This window comes from Macrobrachium rosenbergii, chromosome 53 (genome assembly GCF_040412425.1).
Source record: "Macrobrachium rosenbergii isolate ZJJX-2024 chromosome 53, ASM4041242v1, whole genome shotgun sequence".
NCBI lineage: Eukaryota > Metazoa > Arthropoda > Malacostraca > Decapoda > Palaemonidae > Macrobrachium > Macrobrachium rosenbergii.
Genome location: NC_089793.1, coordinates 31,914,022 through 31,938,582, shown reverse-complemented (window position 1 = coordinate 31,938,582; position 24,561 = coordinate 31,914,022). Strand labels below are relative to the sequence as shown.

The window sequence follows — 24,561 nt, the reverse complement described above, 5'->3', positions numbered from 1 at the left end:
GAAAGTGCTAATGTCGGACATTTTTGCTGCAGTGTCAGGTTTCTTTGTTTTGACAACATTTAGGCATCTTTGATGGTTGTCACTTTCCCCATAGTGCCTGTATTTTGCAGCCTGATTTGATGGTTATTGTTATGAAGTGGTGGAAACTGTTTAGGTTGTCAAGTTCTTGTTTAGAACATTTGTTGTTCAGCTCAAGCCTGTTATTTTGGAGGTCATAGACTTAGTTAAGGCTGCTTCCTGTTTGAATTTTTCCTGCCAATTTCAGTTTTTCTCTTTCAATAAACTATAGGATTTGGCCAGTTGTTATGGTATACCAAGTTTTAGTGTAGTGCATTCACTATTTTTTTAAGCAGAACTTGCACTATGGTAAGCATACATCAGAATATCAAAACTGGTATGTTGAAAAGTTCTGCGGGGGGATAGAATTTTCTTTTCATTTCAGTCAGTTAGTAAACACAAACCTTTTGTTGTAGGCTTTTATCAATAAGCCTATTTAAAATATGCATCAGTATTTAAAACTTCTGCAGAAATTGTCACCGTGGAGACATTATGTAGAAACAAACAATCTAGCCAGTAAGATTTTTAATTTTACTTTAGAACATGGGGAATATATACTTGCAGTTTAATTTGTACATCCCTTTATTATATATACTGTACATTACAGAATATATATACTAATACTGTACATATTCTTAACAGGTTTCCAAGACGTCTTTAATTGGTATTGTTTGTTTTTACAGGGAAAATCATTAGAGGATGTGTAAGGAGCAGCAGAATGTACCTACTGTCTCATCACCCACCATCAAGAACCTCAAAGTATGCCTTGGATTACCACCTTTTTATTTTATTAAACTTTCTGGACCAGTCAACAGTAGAACGTTGAAATGTCACGGCCATGCAACAATGTGGCAAAGCTACTTCTGCCTACCCAGGGCCTCTCTCCTTCTCAGTCGTACGTCATGAAGCAAAGACATGGGTGTACAACATTGCACAGCAGCATATTCGTACTTGCTTCTCTTCAGAACATATCTTCAGCTTTGATGTCCGGAATACTGTGGCAGCATTGCTGAAAACAGCAACCAAGAACTGTTCTCAAAAGGAAACGTGCAGGGGAGAGTAAGCACAAGTATGCCAGAACAAAGGTTCTGCACTGAAGATACACTCGGCTGTGCGTGGAAGAAAGGGGAAAACGACAATCTGGGCAGGAGCTTCTCTGACGGCAGATGCATGGTCAAGGAGGGAAGCCCAGGGAATCTATGATCTGCCTACAGCAAAAGACAGAGTAGGAGGAATGATTTCTGCAACTCCAAAGTTGACTGCAGGAATGGGGGGGAAGTAGCTCATGAAGCTACGACACACTGCCCCAAACCGAACTAGACTGGCTGAGAGCGGGTCATTGGCTGCCGCTCCGAGGGCGCGTTGTCTTCCGTACAGTTGCCATGTATTCATCCACCCAACATTTCTTGAAAGGAAGATTAAGAGACTGCAATACAGCACGACGATGAAAACTTCTTGAAGGAAGCTTTCCCAGGACTACTACTCCTCCAGAACAGGAACTAGCACAACTGCACTGAAAGAAAGAGTGATAAGTAAAAGTAGAACATGTAGGCTGCATTATTTCCAAATAAGCTAAATACCTGAAAGTTGAATGGAAGGTAGCTGGAAAGGTCAGTTAGTTAAACAGCCACTCCACCTTGCACAGAAAGTTAATCTCTTACATGACCTCAATCATATTGGTTAAATGTGTGCAGGAGTTTTTTTTTTTTTTCTTCAGGATGATATGATCAAGCTCAAGTAAATTTGTATCAGTTAAAAAATTAAATGACTTTTATTTACTTCAACAGTAAATAATGTGGTTGTAATTTTTTATTTTACAGTGTATATATAGTATAAATATGTTTAGTTTTCAGAACTTTTTGCAATAAAATATTTTCTATATAATTACTGGGCAGAAACAATTTTTATCTACAGTACAGTACTACTTCTGTATGAATTATATTTTGGGATAAATCTTACCTACAAATTTAGCTTATATCTCTGTGCCAATAGGTGAGTTGGCATTCAAACATAAGATTGAATAGCTGCCCAGATGATTGTCCTACACACCTGTTCTCCACCAGGTGTTTTGAATGTTTTAGCTCTTGGAATTCTCCTTAGTGCCATTGTGTATAGGCACTTGTTGATATTTCATGGTTGTTTGCTGCTGCAGCAATCACGATACTGTACACTTAGAATTAGGATGCCTCCACTGGAATCAAGGCTAAGAATGTCCGTTCTGTAGGAATATGGTTACTGTTTTAACAGGATGTTGATTTTTTTATGAGATACACACAAAAAAGAATCCAAAGGTAATCACACTGGAAGCGTATGCTCCTGTGCACAACATATCAAAAAGAAAATATCGTCTTGACCCAACCGTGACTCACTTTGACTCCCTCTTTGAGAGAGAAAGTTGGTCAAGGTTTCTAACCATGGAAACAGAACAACAAATCTCAGCCCTAAAGTTGGAAAACTTCTTAAAAAGACACTCAACGACAGAAATCTCGTTTAGGCAAATAAAAATAAAGATGTGGTTTCTATAAAAAACCAGTCTGAAGACATGTCCATTAATAAAAAGTATTGACAGACAGACATGTCTATCAATAAAAAGTATTGACAATTTGAATGTAAAAGTAAAGAAGCATGACACATGAACAGCATTCAGGGTACTATTGTACTTCCTGAAAATAATGACGAACCGGTTGATAAGAATATGCTGTTGGACTCTCTTTGAGATATACCAAAGTCCAAGATTGTGAGGTATATATAATACCAAGTAAACAAAATAATAAAGTATTAAAAATTGCAAAAATAAAATTTGAGGGACAAGATTTACCACAAAAAATAAATATTTTGGGCCAAAATAGAGAACAGACTTTATGTTCCAAAGCCACTACACTGTCAAAATTGTAGTATATATGGACACGAAGAAAAACTGTCCTAATGAACCTGTATGTGCTTATTGTGGATCTGACAAACGCGCCACACAATGGAAATGTAGTGAGCCAAAATGTGTAAACTGTGGACAGGATCATCATGCAAGGGCCAAAGAATGCATGTACGACATATACAACACAGAATTGAAAATGTTACAAGAACGAACAGGGATGTCTATAAAAGAGGCTAAGTTGGAATTAAAAGTGAGAGGAATCCAAGATTCCTCTAAGAAACATACATCATCTTCAATAACAGGAACCAATAAGGAAATAAAAATACATAGAAACAGAAGTAACGAAGCACAGAAAAGTAAAATTACACGACGAAATTAATGCCTAGGGAAAAATTAAAATGGTAAAGAATAAGAAATGGGTACCAAATGATATGGATAACATTTTATCAAATTCATTTGAAATATTAATGCAAATAGGAAACCGAGGACGCTACTATGGAGAAGTAACAGAGGAGGGACCTGATAGACTGGAAAATTAAAGATAAAAAGGCCATTGGAAAGAACACCACCCAAAACAAAACCAACAATTGTTAGAGAAACATCAGTCAAATCAAAGACGAAAGATATGAAAAAGAAACAAAAACAAGTTAAGAATATACCATTATTATCTAAAATAATAATCTAAAATAATAGTAAAACCAATGGATACAGATATCCAAAATACCGAAGAAGTGGAAGACAAGCGTACCTTAGACAACAATGAATATGTCAAAAGAGAAGAGATTACGCCATCACCAATAATTGGTACAACAAGAACAAATAAAGAAAGAAATATACATGACAAATCTTGTGGATGTAATAATTGTTTCATTGCATTGTGCAACAATAACAAAAAAAACAAAAGATGGTTTAACAAACATTATAAGAAGCTTTATGAAATATAGAAAAAAAAGAAACCACAGATCCGAGTACCCATGAAAAAGGTTGCATGTGCATTGAGCACTTAGTATATTATAAAGAGAAACAAATGAATGTTGTGAGTAAATTATTAGAAAAAATCCAAGTTGATAATACAAAAAAAAAAAAAAGTGTAAAACTCGACCACTATAGTAGAATATTTTCAATAGCTGTATCATACAATGGAACGCAAGTGGTCTGCAGACCAGATTACACCTAGGAGAAATACAACCATTACTAAAAGAATATGAACCTATGATATGTTTACAACATGTCAACAAAACAATATCAACAATAGGTAAATATACCTTAGCATCTTCATCTGGAGAGGAAGAAGGAAATTTAGGTACTGCTATATATGTACATAAAGTGTGTTATGACAACATGCCTGTAAACTTTACTGATCTGCAAATATCGAGTATTGGAATACGAATAAAAAACGATAATTATGTAATTTATACAACCAACCCAATAAAAATTATGACTTTGACTAATGTAAAGAATTACTTAATAATGCCAAGGAACCTACATTAATAGGAGGTGACTTTAATGCCCACAACCCGATGTGGGACTGTAATTGTAGACTCACATAGAGCAGGAAGTAAAATAGAAGAATTCATAGATTCATATGACATGTGCTGCATAAATGATAATGAAATCAACACATTTTTCTAAAACACATGGAACGTTTTCCTCAATCAACTTAACTCTATGTATGACAAACATAATTGACAGATTGGATTGGAATACAGTTGACGACTTGCATACAAGTGATCATTTCCCAATATTAATTTCATTATTACAAAATAATCCCACCAAGCATGTCCCTCAATATAATATTTATAAAGCAGATTGGGAGCAAAATAAATTCCACACTAGGAATATCCCATTTGAATATTTAAAAGACCATAATGAAACTAATAAATTTCTTGTTGATTTTATAACAAATGCAGCTGATAAAGCAATACCAAAATCCAAATCTCATCCAACAAAACACAAAGTCCCATGGTGGTCTGAAAAACTAACAGAATTAATAAAAATAAAACACCAAATTGGAAGACGATTAGATAATTTTAATAGAAAATTCAGTAAAATAAACAAAACATTTCCGATATTAGGACGACCCTTACAAAGCTGACTATTTTATTATTAGAAATTAATACATTAAAACCTCTATATAACAAAATATCTGGAAAATTTAAAAAGTAATTCAAGGAAGAATCATTTCATGGAGAAAATATGTATCAGATCTCTCTAATACTACTCCCGTACAAAAATTGGGAAAAATTCAGGAAAATAAACGGTACCCATGTTAAACCACCTAGACATGCCATAGTAAAAGATGGGAAAACAATACTTGATACTAAAGAAATACGTAATGTAATAGGTGAAAATTTAGCAAAAGTAAGTAGCGACAAAAATTTAGATGAGCATTTCCGAACAAGGAAAAATAATATAGAGTTAATAACCAATTTTGAAACCATAGAAATTTATTATAATAGAAAACTTATCATGGAAGAGTTAGAATTTGCTCTGTTGAATAGCAATAAATCTGCCCCTGGAGGTGACAGTATTTGTTTTGAAATGATCTTCCATTTAGCACCTTTGGCAAAGACATACTTATTAGAGTTTTATAACCACTTATGACTTCGAAATTTATTTCCTAATGAATGGTGTTTGACACATGGACACTTAATGAACAGTCCACATGGCCCTCCTCCCAAATGCCCAGTTTGCAATGTGTTGATAACAATTAAGCATGTACTGTGTGAATGTCCAAAATATAACCTGCAGCCATTTGAAGAGTTAATTGATAAAATATAAAAAATCAATCAATCAGTATAATGAATTTTAAAACAAGTAAATTTTACGATTTTACTTTATTTTGATTTTGAATATACCTTTTTAGTGAGTATATGAGTATAAACGTATTTATTGTGAGTGTGTTCCAGTATGAAAGCATATGCCTTTTTACAGCTTTTAATTTCATTTTCATTTTTGTTCATTCATCATTAACGAGTGACCTATTTGGTCCCAGTGCTAGGCTTCCAGCCTAGACTTTTCATTTCATCTTAATCCTTCGGGCCAGCCCTATGAAAGCTGATAGTCAGCTCAGTGGTGTGGTTAAACAATTTAATAATAATAATAATAGTTAATGCTTTAGTACTGAGGCTTTCTCTTTAGCTTTGCCTTCTGCTCCCCTTTTGGTTCAGGAAAAGCATATTGAGAATTTTAAATAGGAACTAAACCTTATTTTGGGCAGTACAAGGTTTGTCTGAATTGGTTAGGGAACTGGTCCAGGTCTGCCCATAGTTTGTGATCATTTTCGCTTTCCCTTACGAGAGGTAAGGTATTGGTGCCTGAGCCTAGAACTGCCCTGCGACAGTTGGAAGAGTCTGCTGCCAGGGAACCAGGTTGGTTCTTGGGGCACTATGGTTCTGTGCCCTCCGTCACCTGTGTCTGTTTTTAATACTCAGTCTCATATAATGCTTAAGCCAAAAGATCTTTTTGTTAAATGTTAATCTTTGCTACATATGTGACTTCTGCCGTCATCGACACCTAGTATGAGGTTATCACCGATAGAAGTAATTATATGAGTATAGACAGTTTTATTAAAAAATATCTGTAAAATATTTTATTTATTCTGATGTTATGTCAACTCAGTCAACTGTTTAACCGATCTCTTCATCTTTTGCTCATTCTAAATCCTTGTCTGGTAGCCTATTCCTCTTTCTCTGTTGAACTGCACTTGTTCATTCTTTACATGCTTTTTCTTCAACTATTGGCAAATCTCTTACTTCTGCCGCGATGAAAGTTTCGCTTTCAAATCTACCATGGTTACAGTATCTTCTGTTGTTTTTAAGCTTATTCTAGCTACAGAGCTTTCTAAGGATTTGTCATATGGGAATGCTCTCGAGTCTGTTGACTCACTTTTGGACAAGGCAGGAAATCTGTTGCAACTCCTCTTTCCTCTGCCTCCCAACTTTTCCCATTTTCTTTTGGTGCCTCATTTTCTTTTGCTCAGCTGACTCGTGGACTCAAGTGAGTTGCTTCAGACTGCGTTTCCGTCAACCTTTCATTGAGTCGTGAATGAGATGCAGGTACTCGGCTGCTGTCATCTCCTGTCACCAGGTTACTGGTGACAGTTACTGTTTTTGCACAAAATCTGTTGAATCTGAAACCATAATTTTGCCTATTGCCCAAGTCTAAACTTACTAAGAACTTGTAACAGGTTTATTAAACTATCTTTGATGTATCTTGCCTGTATCAATTTATACTGTGTTCATCCATACTCTTAGGTGTAGTTAGCAATTTGGCGGCAGCAGTAGAAATTCTTTAAAGCCATGTAAAATTTGAGTTTTAAATAACTTTAATATTAATTTATAACAACACAGTACAAAAGGGTAAAGACACCTAATAACTTTTACTAAATTCATAATACTCTACCAATAACTTTACTAAATTAATACTGTAATATTATGTGTTAATTCATAATAGTTACTGCACTACCACTTTACATTTCAGTGTAGCCATTCAGTGCATAACAGAAACTGACAATCTTTGGACATTACGTCTATGAATTTCATGCCCCTATGTAACACTGTATGGGTTAAGCAAAATTTCCAAGCACTTCTTTGTGGTTAGTAGAGATAGAAATGTGCTACCAAAAAGACGACCCACTACTCTCATTCACTTATGCCATTTAAAAGTCAAATAATTAAAAAAAAAAAATGAAATATGTATGTGAAGGACAGTTTTGAGTGTATGTCTTAAAGGGATAAGATAGCAAAACTGAAGCAAAACCTCTCTAACCAAAAATGAATGTAAAAAGGGAAGTGAACACGACAAGGCGGCAGCGTCCAGTTGTGTGGAAAATTTCCTTCTCTCTCCTTGTTGTACGTGTTCATCTAAGAAAGGGAGGTTCACTGGAAATTCAGATGGGAGAGCAATAGACAGAGAAAGTACATAAACGACTCCAGAAAAAATTGACATTAATAGAGAGGACATCAATCTCATGGGAAAGGAAGCACAGTTAATTCTGAGTTAAAGAGCATGTGAAATCAGTGTAAACTGAGCGTTGGTGCAAACATGCTTTATTTATCAAATTATAATCTACTAGAATGTAGTTAATCTAACTTTAAAGTGATACCACCCGCTTTTTAATTTTACTGATATGAGAGTAGTTTAAGTTCACTATTACGATGAAGTGGACTCAAATATTCTTAGTACTGTTGCTTCAGATATGTAGCCATGTCTCGATGAAATCCTTATCCCTTGAATTACGCAGTTATCACACTCTTAACTTTTACTTCTGCTCCTCCCCCTGCCCCTTTTCATTTTCTCTTGCCCCCGGTTACAAAAGAGCACGTAATTGTTCACCCCTATGCCAACTGAAGTTTATTTGCACCAGGCTTTCAACAACTGTGGCTGCTGCCCTTAAACTTTCAACATACAAGAAACTAATTTCAGACTTGATATTATGTGAATTTAATATTAAATACTTTGACCGCATTCAAAGGACCATTAAACATTTAACAAAAAATCTTGAATCTGTATCATTTGGACCTATATTTTACTGAAGCTTTATGAAGTCAATCTTTTTTTGTCTTGTTATTCAATAACAGGTCATCCTGTTGTTCAAATTAGTTTAAACCTAAATTTTGGTTAAAAAAAAAAAAAGTGTCCTACATACTCAATTTTCTTGAACTCGCCACACCTAATCTTGAAAATCCAGAGAAACTGTATGATTATCCATCACATTAAACATGTGTCCATATTGCCCGCAATGTGTATGTAACTTCTGTCATACAAATACTGTACTATCATTATTATATACTAATAAATTCTAAAGGTAAATTTCAACTAACCCACGGACTTTAACATTCTCTAGTCTCTTAGGACTGGCCCGAACAGCTTGTTTTTTGGAAATTTATTACATTTTTACTTACAACTCCTTAAAAATAAATACTGCATGAACTTTGCAAGAGGAACAGAATATACAGTGGTCAAATAATGGTTACTACCTGATAGCCAGCTTGCTTAAAATTTTGATTAATAAATTATCCACTTTACGACAGGCTGATATTTTTAATAAGCGTCTTTTAATACTGAATCTAGGTTTTTAATCAGGTCCTTACAAAGCCTTTTTCTGAAATGCAGTCCACTGCTATGATGGTAGATATTCACAAGTACATATATGTCATTTGCCATGCTACCAGTTCTTGCACTATTTATTTTACCCTATTTAATCAAGCATCCTACTTTTCCCCCCCACTTTGTCATGGTATGTTTCATTGCATTCTGTGTATGGGATCTTGTAAATAAAGTTTCATTACCTGTTGAACATCATCTTATTATCCTGTTCCTAATTCTCCTTAGTGTATTGAAACCATTAATACCTTATGGCTAGAATGGCCTTGGAATATTAAAAGAAAATATAGAACGGAAGACCTAGAGGGATTTTCAAACCCTTATGTCAGGCAATATGAATGCTCTTGGGATTGAACTTCTTGAAAGAAAATTTACCTAACATATTGGCAAGAAGCGTGTTATGGGTACGTTATGTATAGAAGATTTTCTGTTCATGGCCGGGAGAAAGTTATGTATAGGACTCTAAACACATCAAGTAAACTTAACCTTCATAAAACGTACCCTTGAACAAGGTAGAATATTGTCATCTTGAGATGTTCTTCCACAACCATTAAGTTCAAAGTTTCGGTCTATAGGAAACCTACTCATGTTTGCTCTTACATTCACTTTCATTCTAATAATTCAAATAAAACTTTCTATATTTATAGGGACGCTGTGGATCATTAGCCGTTAATTTTAAATAAAAAATCGACAAGACCCCCTGAAATTTCATGTAATCTGAAGTATCCAGACAGGTTTGGTGAAATTTTTTTTAAGCCGACTAAGTCTTTTATGGCCAGGCGATAACTTAGTTTGAAAATGAACGCCTTATGATGCTTTCTTTTTATTGAAAATGAACGCCTTATGATGCTTTCTTTTTACATCTGCTTTGATAACATCCAGACTCTAGTGAAGCCATTATCTCGCTTAATGTTTTCGAAACACTTAAGATAATTAAGAACATGATACTAACAAATAATTCTCCAAGTAAAATAATCTAATATAACACTTGATTCAATGTGAGAAGACGTTTGCTACTTAACTAAAACCAATCCAATGTAAGAACTTGTAACATGTCAGGTTGCATAGTTTCTCCATTTGACTGGCAGCAATCATGGTAATTCATAGATATGCCAAGTACAGCATCGGCCTGGGTGTTTATGAAGTACACGAAATATTAATGACGGGTATTTTTTTTTTTTTTTAAATGTATGCTACTAGGTATGACCATTGTTTAGCAATTATATTATATCTTTCCCCGACACCATCTTGTGGCTGCCCAATTTCTATTACATGCTAGTAATATCTGGCACAACCCCGCTCTCCACTCTTACCCCTGCATCTCTCTCTCTCTTCCCTAATTTCGTCTATCTTCTGCAAATTCTGTGATGGAGGATGACCACTAAGGTTCTACAGCTTGCTATGACCGTTGGGCAGTGTTCCTATTAGATTGCAGATGGGGATTTTACTCTATTAACATTTAACATCAAGCATAATAGGGGCAATCTCCTGTTCTCATTACGCACCAGTATTAATGAAGACTACAGCTAATAGCAGACCTAAAAACTCGTGTTAGTCATGAAAATCCCCAGACATTATGCCACGCCAAACATGGCCATTCTCCCCAACCACCAAAATTAAATTGCTTACGAAAATGTTAGATGTTATGAGGTTTAGGTTGAAGAAAAACTAGCAGCAACTGCATAAAATGTAATCGCCGAAATTATTAGTGTCTACAGTAAGAATAAAACCGTTACATTACTGATTTCAATCCCTTACTTGGATATACGTACATACTTTATCTCAGTTGCAGCAGTTTTCGACGAAAGGTATCTTTAAAGAAGGAAGTCATCATGGATGCAATCTGGTGAATGTTGGCTCTCGGTTTTCAACGTATCTTCAACCTAAAATATAACAAAATTCTTATACTATACTTAAAAAGCGTTTCAATTCAGCCATTCAGTATAAGAAAGACAACGAACTAAACCAAAGACCTTAACGGTGGTAATTGATTCGCTCATGTCAACAATCCCTTTTACCCTTTTTTCCATATTCTTACATGAATTATAAAAACCACAATTTCACGGCATTTACAGCATATCTTATAATAATTACAAAAAAAACTAATGTTTAATATCTTACTTTCGTGATAATCGTAAGTAGTTCTCCTCGTAAAGTTCTTGTAGAAGTCCTCTTTAAGCATAGCCTACATATTCAAGGATTACTTCCTCGTTGAAAACTATATCTACAGTTCCCGTTCCTCCTCGGAGTAGATGTCCCGGGCCTCGTTCCTCCTTGAAATATATCCTAAGCTAAGTACTGCCTTCAGTTCTACGTACTCCTGTCACAGTTGTTCCTCTAAGTATGTGACAGTTGTTCCTCTAAGTAGACATATTCTAGGCACGGTTGCTCAGGCTTGAGTGATCTCTTCCTCATCTTGATCTTGGAGCAAGTCCTGGGTCGAGTTTAGTCTTCCTATGCTATCTGGAAGAAAAATTTTATTGAACAGTTGGGTCACTTGAGAATTTACAAGCACACAATGCAAAACAAATGGGTAAGGTAAACTGTACGAGAGAGAGAGAGGGTGAAAAAAAAAAGTATAATTAATTACTAAATCCCGTTTATACAGCAAAAACGGGATCCTTAAGTTGCTCACTCAAGTCTACCAATCGTAGTTTTCTTTATATTTTAAGCTGACGAAAACGGTAAGTCACTTTAAGGGCGAGACTTCAGTAATTCCAATCCAAACTTATCAAGTGTTGCCTTAGCCAATATTCAGAGATATTCTTTGGATATTGGCCTTGACCTCTTAAGCAATTTTCAGCGGCCTCCCTAAAGCCATAGAAGTCTACTTTCCTGTTTCTATAATTGATAAAAAAATAAGCCACAAGTTGCTTAGTACAGTAATTTTCTTTTGTCTGGTACTGACATGCTTTGCCGTTTTCCCAATTACTCCTCTTCATCTATTTGCCGACTTCCAAGTGTCGCTTGATTATCTGGGGTCAAGCCATTACTGGATGAAGGCCTTGGACAACCCTTCCTATCCACCTTTCCTTTGCATTATATAAATACTTGTGTACTTGGAATGTTAGGAATTCCCACTTCCTGCTTTACCCCCTCTTTCTATACAAAAAAAAAAAAATCCTAGAAAGCTGGTCTATCGCTTGCTTGAAGATGTAGTACTATTTTTATTTTATCTTCGCACCTTGACCAGCTAAGGGGATTCACTTTGCCAGTTGCAGCAGCTCTTGGACAAAAACAAATTCCCTTAGACCAATCATCCCAGGAGGTCGTATCTGTCACCCCTTTGTCAAACCCGCAGGTCAAATTTTTCTTGGTCGGTTGATTTTTCAGTAATCTTGTGATATAATGCTAGTTATGTAAGGGACCGCATGGCGGTCCTACGGGCACACGTGTGTGTGTGTGTGTGTGTGTGTGTGTGTGTGTGTGTGTGTGTGTGTGTGTGTGTGTGTGTGTGTGTCATCCATTGGACAAAACAAGACGACAAAGCATCCCGCTCTCTCTCCCCCTCCCGTGCGTCAGCGGGGATCGCTCAAAGAAACGCAATTTCTACCATACAATATTCCTGTCTATTTCTCTAACCATTGTTGTCTCGATTCATGTACAAGCACCCCTACCTGCATTGCCATGCAAGCATTCCGATCATGTACTCAATGTTCCACCGAATCTTGTGTGTCAAACTGTAGGCCATGTATGTTTCTGTTTGCCAAACGTCTCGCCATTTCACACATATGCTACTGCATTGTATTCATGATTAATCTGTCTCGAATCTCACGCAAATGTCCATATGTGGAATTTCCTGGCCTTTCCACTGATATATGTTTTACCATTGTACGTTTATTATGTCTCTCACAATCGCCATCTGTTTGTCTGTCGACAAGCACAGATGTCCGAAACAATCTCTGTTGTGCCTGGTCTGTGTAGAAACTACATTGCGGCTCGCACCAGCCAACAACAACTTCGAAGATTCTGTACATTCATCCCCCTCAAAAACACTTTCATGCATCATAATAGTTTTCATCTAACCTACCCATCTCACAGAATCATCATCAACATAGAGTTACGAGCTGCTCTAAGAGCAAGGGCCCGTGCTGGCACATGGCCAGCTAAATCTGAAACAACAAAATGTACATTCATTCAATAGGGAACCACCAATAAACTGGACAACACCCAGCCAGTATGTCACTCCACACCTTCCTTACACTGGTGACCCCGGAGTGACCCGAAGGAGCCAATGGCAGACGTCCGACCCATGATGACGACCCACGCGCCAACGAATCCTTCGCCGCCTCCTCGACCCAACCTCTCAGCGTTTCCGAGCCTTCAGTAGATGTCCGACCCTCCGAGATGACCCACCCCACCACAGGAACCCTGCCGCCGTCCCCGAACTCGTACCGGACGACCTGACCAACGAAGGACCAGCCGACGTCATACTTCAACTCTATTGCCGTCCTCCTCGAGTTCCTGCTGGCCGGCGCCGCCCTTCAGCCTGCTGCCCGCCCAAAGCCCAAGCCCTTCGCGCCCATTCGAATTGTCAGCAAGACGATTTCCGCATCGGGGCCTTGCTTGCGTGGGGATAGGCGGACCGCATGGCGGTCCTACAGGCACAAGTGTGTGAGTCATCCATCAGACAAAAGACAACAAAGCATCCCGCTCTCTCTCTCTCCCTCCTGTGCGTCAGCGGGGATCGCTCATAGGAACACAACTACCGTACAATATTCCTATTTCTCTCTAACCATTGTTGTCTCGATTCATGTACAATCACCACTACTTGCATTGCCATTCAAGCATTCCGATCATGTACTCAAATGTTCCACCGAATCTTGTGTCAAACTGTATGTACTGTATGTATACTATATTTGTATGTTTCTGTTTGAGAAGATGCCAAACGTCTCCATTTTTTCATATATATTATGCTACTGCACTGTATTCATTAATCTGTCTCGAATCTCATGCAAATGTCCAAATGTGGAATTTCCTGGCCTTTCCATCGATATATGTTTTATCATTGTACGTTTATTATGTCTCACAATTGCCATCTGTTTGTCTGTTTACAAGCACAGATGTCCGAAACATAATCTCTGTTTTGCCTTGTCTGTTGTAGAAACTACATTGCAGCTCGCACCAGCCAGTAACAACTTCGAAGATTCTGTACATTCATTCAGTAAGGAACCACCAATAAACTAGACAAACGCCCAGCCAGTATGTCACTCCACACCTTCCTTACAGTTACACCACCTTTTATTTTCTTCATTAAGTCTAACATCGTTGGCTTGGTGAGCACAAATTAACGACGGACGAGCTCCCATAACCATAGGACCACTGCCAAGGCGCAAGCAACCTTGTCCCAAAAAACTAGTGCTTAGAATGCAAGGCCTAATCAAATATGAATGAAGTATTTAAGTCTTAGTGTTGCTGCGCCCGAGGCCTACTTATTAATAATTTGGGTCACGAATCGTTGGAACAGAAAGGCCATATGGAGTGAGTGAGTACAACTTACGGGTACAAAGATTTATTCAAGTATTCAGACACGGTGTTTGCCACAAAATCATATCCTTATAATGATTCACGGTCAGCGCTATTAAACCACGACTTCGTGAATGCAAGAAAATGCTTTGATTTTGTGTCAAGAAAACAAGGCATGATTCAACTTGCTCAAATGCCATGGTAGAAATTATTGCAAGGCCGAATTAGTTCACAAAAATAACATACTAACAGGAATAAGCTGAAACTATAAAGCATAACACTACAGAAGCATACTGCTCAGAATCTGGCGAGTTCAACTGCTCTGCGACCGATTAGCCATACAAAAACCAGATTAGGGAGACGCTCAACAGAACACACCTAGCAGTGTGAAAATGAACGCAATGAGGTTCGAGGTAAAGGTACGATCACACAAAAAGACAAAGAACACCAACGGTTCATTATACCCTTTCATTTTTATTTTCAGCGTTATGAGCAACACAAAAAAGGTCTTAAATTGTGTATGGCCGATGTTAAACCCTACTCAGCACCTGAGCAACAAGGTTGACAAATTCTAAATTGCACCTCCTAAAAATAAAATAAAATAAAACGATAGTCATTTCTGCCGTATATTATATATATATATATATATATATATATATATATATATATATATATATATATATAATATATATATATATATATATATATATATATATATATATATATATATATATATATATATATATATATATATATATAAGATATATATATATATATATATATATATATATATATATATATATATATATATATATATATATATATATATATATATAGGGCATATATATATACACACACACATATATATATATATATATATATATATATATATATATATATATATATATATGTAGGTAGTCTGAAAAGGCACTCAGTTTGCAAAGCAAGACTTGTAACCCCATTAACTGGCGTTAATTGAAGTTCATAAAATCGATGCGTCGTTTACCTTTTCTTTGCAGAGAAAGAGAGAAAGAGCTGGGGGGCGGTGGTTAAAGCAAATGATCAGAAAATTGAACTAGTGGGTATGATGGCTGTCAAACCAGGTTATGAGCAGACAAGGAAATACAAATAGTTAAAATTTTATTCTTACCGAAGACTTGGAACAACAAGAAAAGGAAGATATAACGGATATGATTTAAAACAAAGGAAAAATTACATTCCTGTTTTTCCTGATATGGACAACTATGATCAACGCCGTCCAGGGATTGTTAATCAGAAAATAGTAGTGGGGTTCCACGGTATTAAATAACTTAATCGACTGAGAACTTGTAAACTCTCTCTCGTCGTTAGGTGTAAAATGTACCCAACGTTTACGAAAAAATTTATTTTTTCACATATCCTGTCGATTTCTCTTTTTATGCTACCTGGAACTAAATAAGCTAAAGAATTTTGCTTTCAGGACGAAATATTCAACGCATAATTTTAAGCTTTGAGAGCTGTACGATTATCAAACAGCTACCTGTACAAGTACTGTCAAAACCACCACTGGGTATCCCATTAATTGATATTGCGTCCAGGCTTACCACAAATAAAGTGCAGCCAATAAATAAAAAAAATAGATATATACTGATAAAATCTAATATGGATAACTACAGAAGTATATTAACATTGAAATACACAGATTACTTGTAAAAAGTACATAAAATATTTGTCAACCCGAGTGGTACAATGAAATTGTATGTTTTTGGTACAGTTAACTTTAAATTCTGATTGTAATACTATTAAAATGTAAAATATTGTATATTTTCTCTAATTAAAGATTAAAAAAATTTTTTTAGACCACCAAGAAATACTTAGGCCCAATAGACCTTTCGGGTGACCCAAGAGAGAGAGTCGGTATTGGCATAGGGTCGGCTTAACTCTTAACATCAGCAATTACTTTTTACACTCCATTCCAACGAGAGAGAAAGTTTGGCCATGATTCCAATTTGGCGAGGTGGGAGTTATCTCGTAGGGGCCATCCCGTTTTCAGTTACAAGATGGTATACATTTTGACAGAGCTGAACAGTTTACAAACCGCCATTCTTATTGCTCAGCTTATGGGATAAAACACTAATAAATGAAAAACTACTTTAAATTGCATTCCACCTTTTAGCATTTCATGCAAGGTTTAATGAACAAAATTCGTTAAGTATTTTTTGGCACTTACCCCAGGCATAAAAACCTTGTCCCCTCGTCCCTACAAAAAATGGACCTGCCGTTCTTACCTATAGTTCCCAAACCATCAAAGAACCCATTAAAAACACTTTGAGCCTTTATTCCTTAACATTTGCTGTCTTTGTACCAACACTTTAGGTTTCTTGATACAACTGGTCATAGCAGAAGCTGCCCTAAACTTTTTCACCACCGACAGTAGCTTGGCATGATGTAATACCAGACTCTGATATCAGTCTGAACCAAAGATCCGCTACGCAAATTGAAGCGCAGGAATTTGTAGCGACGCCTCAAAGTGCCTTTCCCAATTCAGTTAAATCATCTCGTGATGCAATGCTTTCGAAATCCCCTAACAAGCATTACGCAAAATACCCATTTGAAAGTTTAATTCAAGTTTCCGAATAAAACAATGGAAGCCGGTCGCTCCGATAATTTTGTAACAGCGATCAAGGGTACCAGTCGTTTCGATAAAAATCAAGAGTCTATACAGCCAATACAACCCGACTGTTTCGATACAGAGTCTGCATCTTGATTTCTTCAAACTTGTACCTCTAAACTAAAACTGTTTATGTTTCCCGACATACTGTTAAATGAACTCTCAAACTAATATTTCCACTCGTTTACTCTGAACACGTATCTTTACGGTCCAATCTAAATAAAGGAAACTAAATACTGATATAAAATTGTTAAATTTCTTAGAATCATCCTTTTTGCTTTCTTAGAAAAAGTCTATATTTTGGTTTACTTCTTGCATTATTAACACCATGTACTGAATACAAATCGTTTCAATTATATAAGTGGTTGTAACATTGACCTAACCAAAACCCGAATCTCCTTGACCTGAACTTAACCCCCAACCCCACCCCAGCGTAACACTGACCTAACCAGACCTTACTTTTCAAACCTGACTTTCGGCGCCGTGCCCTAACCTGGCCGAGAGGTGCTTCGCCACCCTCGCCCCGGCCCTACCCCGTGGAAGTAGCAACGATCACTGGAGGTTTGAAGCCGCAAAATAGCTCATTCTATGGAAGTTTCCATTGGGGGGGCTAAATGACCAACACCTACCCGTGTCACCCTACATATTTTTCAAGTGTAATTGCAGGCAACCAACCCTCTCAAAAGACAATTTTTTGGACAACCAGAGGTAGAACTATATAGTAGCTCCGCGGCGGCGACTGTCATCTAACTTAACTTTTTCTACAGTTTTGGTTGCTAATTATGAATTTACCTTTAATTTTGGCACGAGTGTAATTAAACTGTAATTAACCCGTGAAGTCCATCCAACAAGGGGTTTCCATACGCGATCTTCACAAGACAGCACATGGCTACGTCTGTTTCTAACAGTTCATATCCCGTCCGGAGCTAGACTGTGGCAATTGGCGTTTTTCTTTGTTATTTTGCTTGCTTTACAAGAATTTAAAGTAATATTTTGTCGCCCGGTTGTAACTAAACTGTGATTGAGCTATGAAGACTACACGACTTGAATTACCGGTTACCTAACGAAGGGTAGGTCTAAGCCGGCATTCGCGGCAGGTCCTCTGTTCCATAGCTAATGACGGCAAAATTGAACCAGTAAACACCTCTTGCAAAGCTATGTTGGTATTTTTAGGGGTGTTTACTGGTTACAATTTTGCCGTATTAGCTATGGAGGGGGGGCTTGCCGCGGAGTGCTGGCTTTAGACCTACCCTGCGTTAGGCCAAGGTCTAGAAATACAAGGTCTTCTCACGGCTGACCCAAAATTGGGATCTAATGCGCAGGTAGAGGTTGTGACGTCACACGGTCTACTCACGGTCCTAGTAATCTCTGACTGACTCAGTTCGTTTACAAACACTGTAGGCCTTGTTTCCCACATATTTGGTATTGATATTGTCCGTAATAGCGGCCTTATATTTTTTCTTTCTTGCAATTTAGACAGTTTAAGTGATGAGCCAAATCTTGTGCACTAAACGGGTACTTTGAAAATAGGAAAAATAGGATCTAATTCTTCATAGATTTCCTATGAACGAAAAGTGTAGTGTCGCAAAAGATGGAGTTATGATAAAGGCACAGATGCTTTATATGAACCTAGCTCAAAAGTGCAATGTGTAAAGGTCAGACCTTTGGAAACCGCTTATTCATTGTGTAATTTCGACACCGATATAACTAAAAATTCTCCTATTTTAATTCACCATTAAGATAGCGAGAGCTGGATTTCCTATAGTTGGTATGGTTCATGACTTAAATAAATATAAGGTTATGGAATTCTGTAGGCAATGGCGTAACAGGCTAATCCAACATTGTTAATCCTGCGGATTACTGCAGGGAAGTATTTGCAGATGCTCCTCACTTGATAAAACTCCATCAGAAACACTTCACTTTCTCAGACCATGGATCTAGCTTATCGGACTAACAGGACTGCTTACATTGAGTCCGGGAACTAATTAAGAAAAGTAAAGTGATCAATGACAACTCGAAAACTATTTGAAAGCATTCAAGTGTTGGGTATGGAGGGTAGCCTACGACAGTGAAATTAGCGTTACAGTTACTCTGCCACTCCAAAACTTTCAAAACACTCCTGGAAAAAAGGTCTGATTGTGGATAGGCACTGGGGGAGTGCAATCCAGTTCATATGCCTGTTGATAAGTGGTTTGGTTATTCAGTTCTGGAGTGCCTTTCTGATAGAAAGTCTTCACGGAATGCTTACGGGCCAATCTTAGAAACCAAATCAACACGGAATGCTTACGAGGTAATCTTAGAAAACTAAAACAAAACATTGCAAGAGATGACAAACCTATCCAGAACAATGAAAAGTCTGGGAGGAAAAGGACTTACCCTTTCCAAAAAGGCCTTGTGATATCTTGCAAATCTCTAACGAACTTGCCAGGGATGTTAGGTGAAATTTGCAATATCATATCTTGATTCATAGGTTGAATCGGGATGGACTGGAACACTTTTTGGCTGTATGTGGTAAATGGGGTGCATGTCATCAGCACCCATCACCTGTTAATTTAAGCACAGAGTTTGAGCCCCTCTCCTGGAAAAGAGAGAACACTATGAGCGCCAAGTACAATGTTGAAAATTGTATTAGCGATAATATGACTGAGTCTCATTTTCTAACTTGATAACTAAAGAAAGCACTTCTTACGAGGCTGAAGAAACATCTCTTCAGAAAGCGTTAAGCTTATCAGCAATTTTGTTTCGTTTGCCAATGGAGGAATTGCAGATTATTAATGAAGACAAAACTGAAGAAGGCATGCAATATGTGGGTGGTTTTGTAACCCGTAAGTTTCCCGAATATGACTTTCTAGGAACTAAAGAACTGAAGGGATGGGCTGGGATCAGGCTTTTCTCAGTAGAACAAATGAGAAGCTAATGAAACCTCGACCCGAATTTTTTGGAGTATTTAAAATCGATGGAAAAGATATTTATTTGTTATCATTGTAAACATAACGAAAAAGTTGGTCACATAATTGTATAATTGTTAACCTTATGTATACATGTACTCGTATATGTGTATTTGAGTGTGAGCTGGCATATTAGAGTGAAAAATGTTTTTCGTTTTTAAGTTCGTTGTAATTATTTGGATGAATACACGTATAGAAATGAATATGGTCAATATGTGCTTTGTTTCCTAAAAGAATGAATCATAATTTTAATATTAAAAGAGACAACGAGGAAACAGGAAAAATTTTCCATTAGTACAGAGCTTGGGGCAGAGGAGAAAGCAAGTAGACCGCGTGACGTCACGTTTCTTAACTCCATCTCCTTACCGCGTTAATCCTGGCGAGAAGACCTTAGTATTCTCTAGACCTTGCGTTAGGCAATTCAAGTCGCGTAGTCTTCGAAGGTCAATGACAGCTTAGTTACAGCGGGCCGACAAAATATTACTTTAAATTCTTGTAAAGCACAAAATAACATGAAAACGTCAATTGTCATATAGTCTGGCTCAACGCGGACAGCCGGTTTAGAATTAGGCTACCACCTTCCGGCACTGAACATACTTTATGGTCATCCTGAAGGCGGGGTCCATATACTGGCACGAAACCGGTTAATCTAAACCAACCAAGTAATAATTTCGTACATATCTGGCTCTTCAGAGGCATCACAGTATCAAATATCCTAAGGGCAATGTATATAATAAAGGGGCACCTTTCGAACGTGATAAATTTGATTCAACCAAACCTACCTTACAAAAATTATTTCATTGACGAGCTACCATTCCAACACATCCCTTCATTCCCATGCCTACGACCAAACTAAGGGTTGGCGACGTCACAACAGATTTTCTTCAGCCAATCAGAGGCCTCCACCATCAACAAATGTCCTAAGCACACGCTAATATCGGTTAAGGGTCGTTGTAAGCAGTTCTCCCACTGACCGGTGGTATAGCACAGTTTTTCTTGAGCGTTTCTGTGGGCTATCCTGTTATTTTAGATTAAACCGGCTACATTTTAAGCAAGGATCCTTGCTCTTAACATAAGCCCGGTAGTGTGGAGATAGCAATGGGGTTTGTGGAAGTGAAAAAATGGTATGGAAAGGACTCCTTGACCCTGACAATCCAGTGGTCATTGATCCCTCTATTAACAATGGAATAATTAAGAGAGAGGAGAGAGAGAATTTATCGGCATTACTTACACAGAAATCGTACTTCTTTTGTGTATGCCAGAGGAATATTGGCAGACAAAATCGTCTAGAAAACAAACTTCAGTGCTAATAGTTTTCCATAATAACATGACGATTATTTGTTTAATTTCAAATATTAAGCTAACACAGTATCAAGGTTAACTGAACGCTACACATAAACACCTACATTATTTATTTTGGGTTATATTATATACTAGTTTCGTTAAGAACAATCAGCTTGTCAACGTATTTCAAGGATATTTCTCTCCTTCAGCGGGATGAACTATTTGGTTAGTGGTTATCATTAATAATAAAGATTCCCCACAGAAATGAATTTACCATCATCATGAGCATTTTCAAGTTAGATTTTCAAGTCAGATTTTCTCTGTCCTCGGCAGTTTATGCCCCAACACTCATCATGTCTGTCTACGTCTCACACTGTGATTTCCTGGGCATTCTTCGTACTACTTAATACCTGCTGCTTTTCTTACTAACTGTTCCTCATTATTTTCACTTTATGTCCAAACCATCTGACCATTTTCCACCTGCTAGCAACCAGGTCTCCCTACCATTTCCTCGTCCGAGTGTGATCTTTCCACAGCACTCAGGCCACGTATCTTGACATAGTCTATTTTCTTATTGCCCTTTGAATCCCAGCTTCACAGTCCAGCTTGTCCCCAAATTATGAGAAATGCTCCACCTCTTGCAAGACCTGCTCTTACACTACAACAATGTTTCCTGTTTTGCTCTCTCGTCCAATTACTCTTGAATACATCTCTGGCAAAAAACAATATTTACTCCACGTACTTTTGACAATCCTAAGCATATCTTGTCACCATCTGTCACATTTTGTATATTGTACCGAGTTCAACCCAGACCTTTCCCACAGTAGTCAAATAGCCTCTTTTTTGGCTTTCTCGATTAAAAATTCTCCCTTTTCCACTCAGTCCTTCCACCTGTCGAACATTTAGCACTAGGCCATCTGCACACGGATGCTCCCAGATCTTTCTTTTCTGCACTCCTTTGTAGCGTCCTGCATTACTACGACAAACAGCTAGATGACTCAATGTTGCTCCTCGATGGAGACCGTCATTTATCTCAACTTCTTCTAATGCACCTGTCTCTATCATCACTATAGTTTCTGAGTTATGGTATGATAATATCACAAACTAAATTCTTTTTCTTGATACTCTGTCAAATGCCTTCACAAGATCTACAATTATGTGGTATAATCTCTTTGCACAAAACTGACAGCTATCAATTTTAAATATATTTACTGACCTTTTCTGTTATCTTCATAGCATGCTCAAAGGTATTCCTCCGTAATGTCAACAATGCAGTGATATCTCCTCTGTATACCATTACTTAAGCTAGTTTTCCCCTCTTCTGCCAGGTTTTCATATGTTCAGTCAGCACATCTGTGACTAGCTCTCATGGTGGTTTTATCAAATCACTCTAATTCCACATGGTACTAGGGCTTTCTCATTTTTCATCTAGAGGTCCATTGCAATAATATTTTCCAAAAACTGCACTTCCTCGTTCTTTCCAGTATCTCTATTTCCAATTTTACTTTCTTCATTTTATCTTATTTATGTCACTCCTTTCAAATCATTTCCATTTTTCTGCCATTATACTGTATTGAATATTTTTATTTTTCCTCTGTCATGTCGAGATCTTGATTCCATTCCCCCCCAAATCCTCTCCTCTGATCTTGACTTCTACTTACATAAATCTCTACCCTCTTCCCTGTGTCCTATGACAAAGTTTTAAGCCTCGTCCTCTCTTCAACTGACCTTTGTACATCTCAATTCCACCACCAAGTCTCTTCTCTATATCTCTTCCTTGATGTCGCATCATACTACTTCAGTTGCCTTTTGTGTGCCATCTTTCTGCAGTGTCTATAACATTTCCAAGTTATGTTTGTTGATAATTTTTCTTAATACTCATTTTTTACGTCATTTTTCATTTTCCACATTTTTATTCTCTTGGATGCCTCTTTCATCTTCTTTCTATTTCTTACTTTCAGTTCAGTTCAAACCAGTCTATGCCGAGTTAAGCATCCCTCCTGTTGCAACAGTGCATCCTTTTCTTTGAAGACATCTATACTTTTCTTCATAATACATTTAATCTGTATTCTAGTTTCTCATCTCCTGTCAGTTATCAAGTTCTCACCTTCGACACTGTATTTTGCAGCTAAAACCCCTGTCTCTGACAGGATTTTAGTATTTTTTCTCCATCCTGATTTCTCTCCCTAGCCTTTACATCCTTAAAACAAACTCTTTGCATTCAAATGTAGTGATTTACGTCTCTTCTTACTAGTATCCCCCAGACTGTGGCACTTGTCACTGTATGTGATAACCTTTACCAAAATCCTTGATTCTCTTTGTCTGGTCTTCCTGATTGCATTGCGTAGATAAAGAACACATGCAATGCTTTCTTGCCTGGGATCATCTCACTCTTTAATACTCTTTCATTTATTTGCCTTAATTCTATTCTAAACTTAACCATTTTATTTTTTACTAGTATGTCCACTCCATATAGTGTTGTCTCTCTGCTATTGCACAAGAATTTATATTTCTCCTAACAAATATTATGTTTCTCCAAATCTACATCACCACTTCCTACTTTCCCACCTCTATTTCTACATTTAAAGTTTATTTTAAATGAGATTCCTTATTTAACAATGAAAAGACAAGAGTATACACAGTACATGTAATGAAATGAAGCACACAGTTAAATCAGACAATAAAAGGGCATCAGGAACTGACATTGGAAAGAAAATGTGGGTGAATACAAGGAAATGAAAAACTTTTAAAATGATGATGATGCAGAGAGAGAGAGAGAGAGAGAGAGAGAGAGAGAGAGAGAGAGAGAGAGAGAGAGAGAGAATTTACAGCATAACATTCCATGACAAATGTTTTAATTAGTGCAAAAACTAATTCGCTGATTAAAGGTTTCTCGCTTATGGTTTTGATACTTATATATTTATATGATACCCTTGACTCATTTTATACGTAAATTATCAAAGCAGAGTTTAAAAATGCAGCTTATTTTATCTATAAATGCAGTAAATTAAATGAAGTAAAGCTGTGATTTCGCAAGTATATCAGATGTTTTGTCTCTTCCAAAACGTTTTGTGGCCTGCACATTCTTCATTTCTTCTGCCACAACTACAACCATAAATTTAGTGGCCTACTTTTTTAATACTTTCCTCTCCATTGAGTAAGGATGAATAGATTTA

The 24,561-nt window shown here is 37.0% G+C and overlaps 2 long non-coding RNA genes across 6 annotated transcripts in view; one reads left to right on the top strand and one right to left on the bottom strand.

Annotated features, from left to right (window-relative positions):
• The window catches only part of LOC136834399 (uncharacterized), a 55,817-nt gene extending 54,000 nt beyond the window's left edge, over positions 1-1,817 (top strand). For both annotated transcript variants that reach the window (XR_010851780.1, XR_010851781.1), the window contains exon 5: positions 741-1,817. This is a non-coding gene — a long non-coding RNA (uncharacterized lncRNA). The remainder of the gene's footprint in view (positions 1-740) is intronic.
• Positions 622-22,295, bottom strand: LOC136834397 (uncharacterized). Of its 4 annotated transcripts, none has more exons than XR_010851775.1 (5): positions 20,884-22,295; positions 11,159-11,500; positions 10,810-10,920; positions 2,017-2,275; positions 622-1,570 (listed from the first exon to the last, which is right to left on the bottom strand). It is a non-coding gene; the product is annotated as an uncharacterized lncRNA (long non-coding RNA). The 4 variants fall into 4 exon arrangements; XR_010851778.1 differs by having other exon boundaries at positions 622-1,565; XR_010851777.1 differs by having other exon boundaries at positions 10,814-10,920.
• Between the last annotated feature and the right edge of the window lie 2,266 nt (positions 22,296-24,561).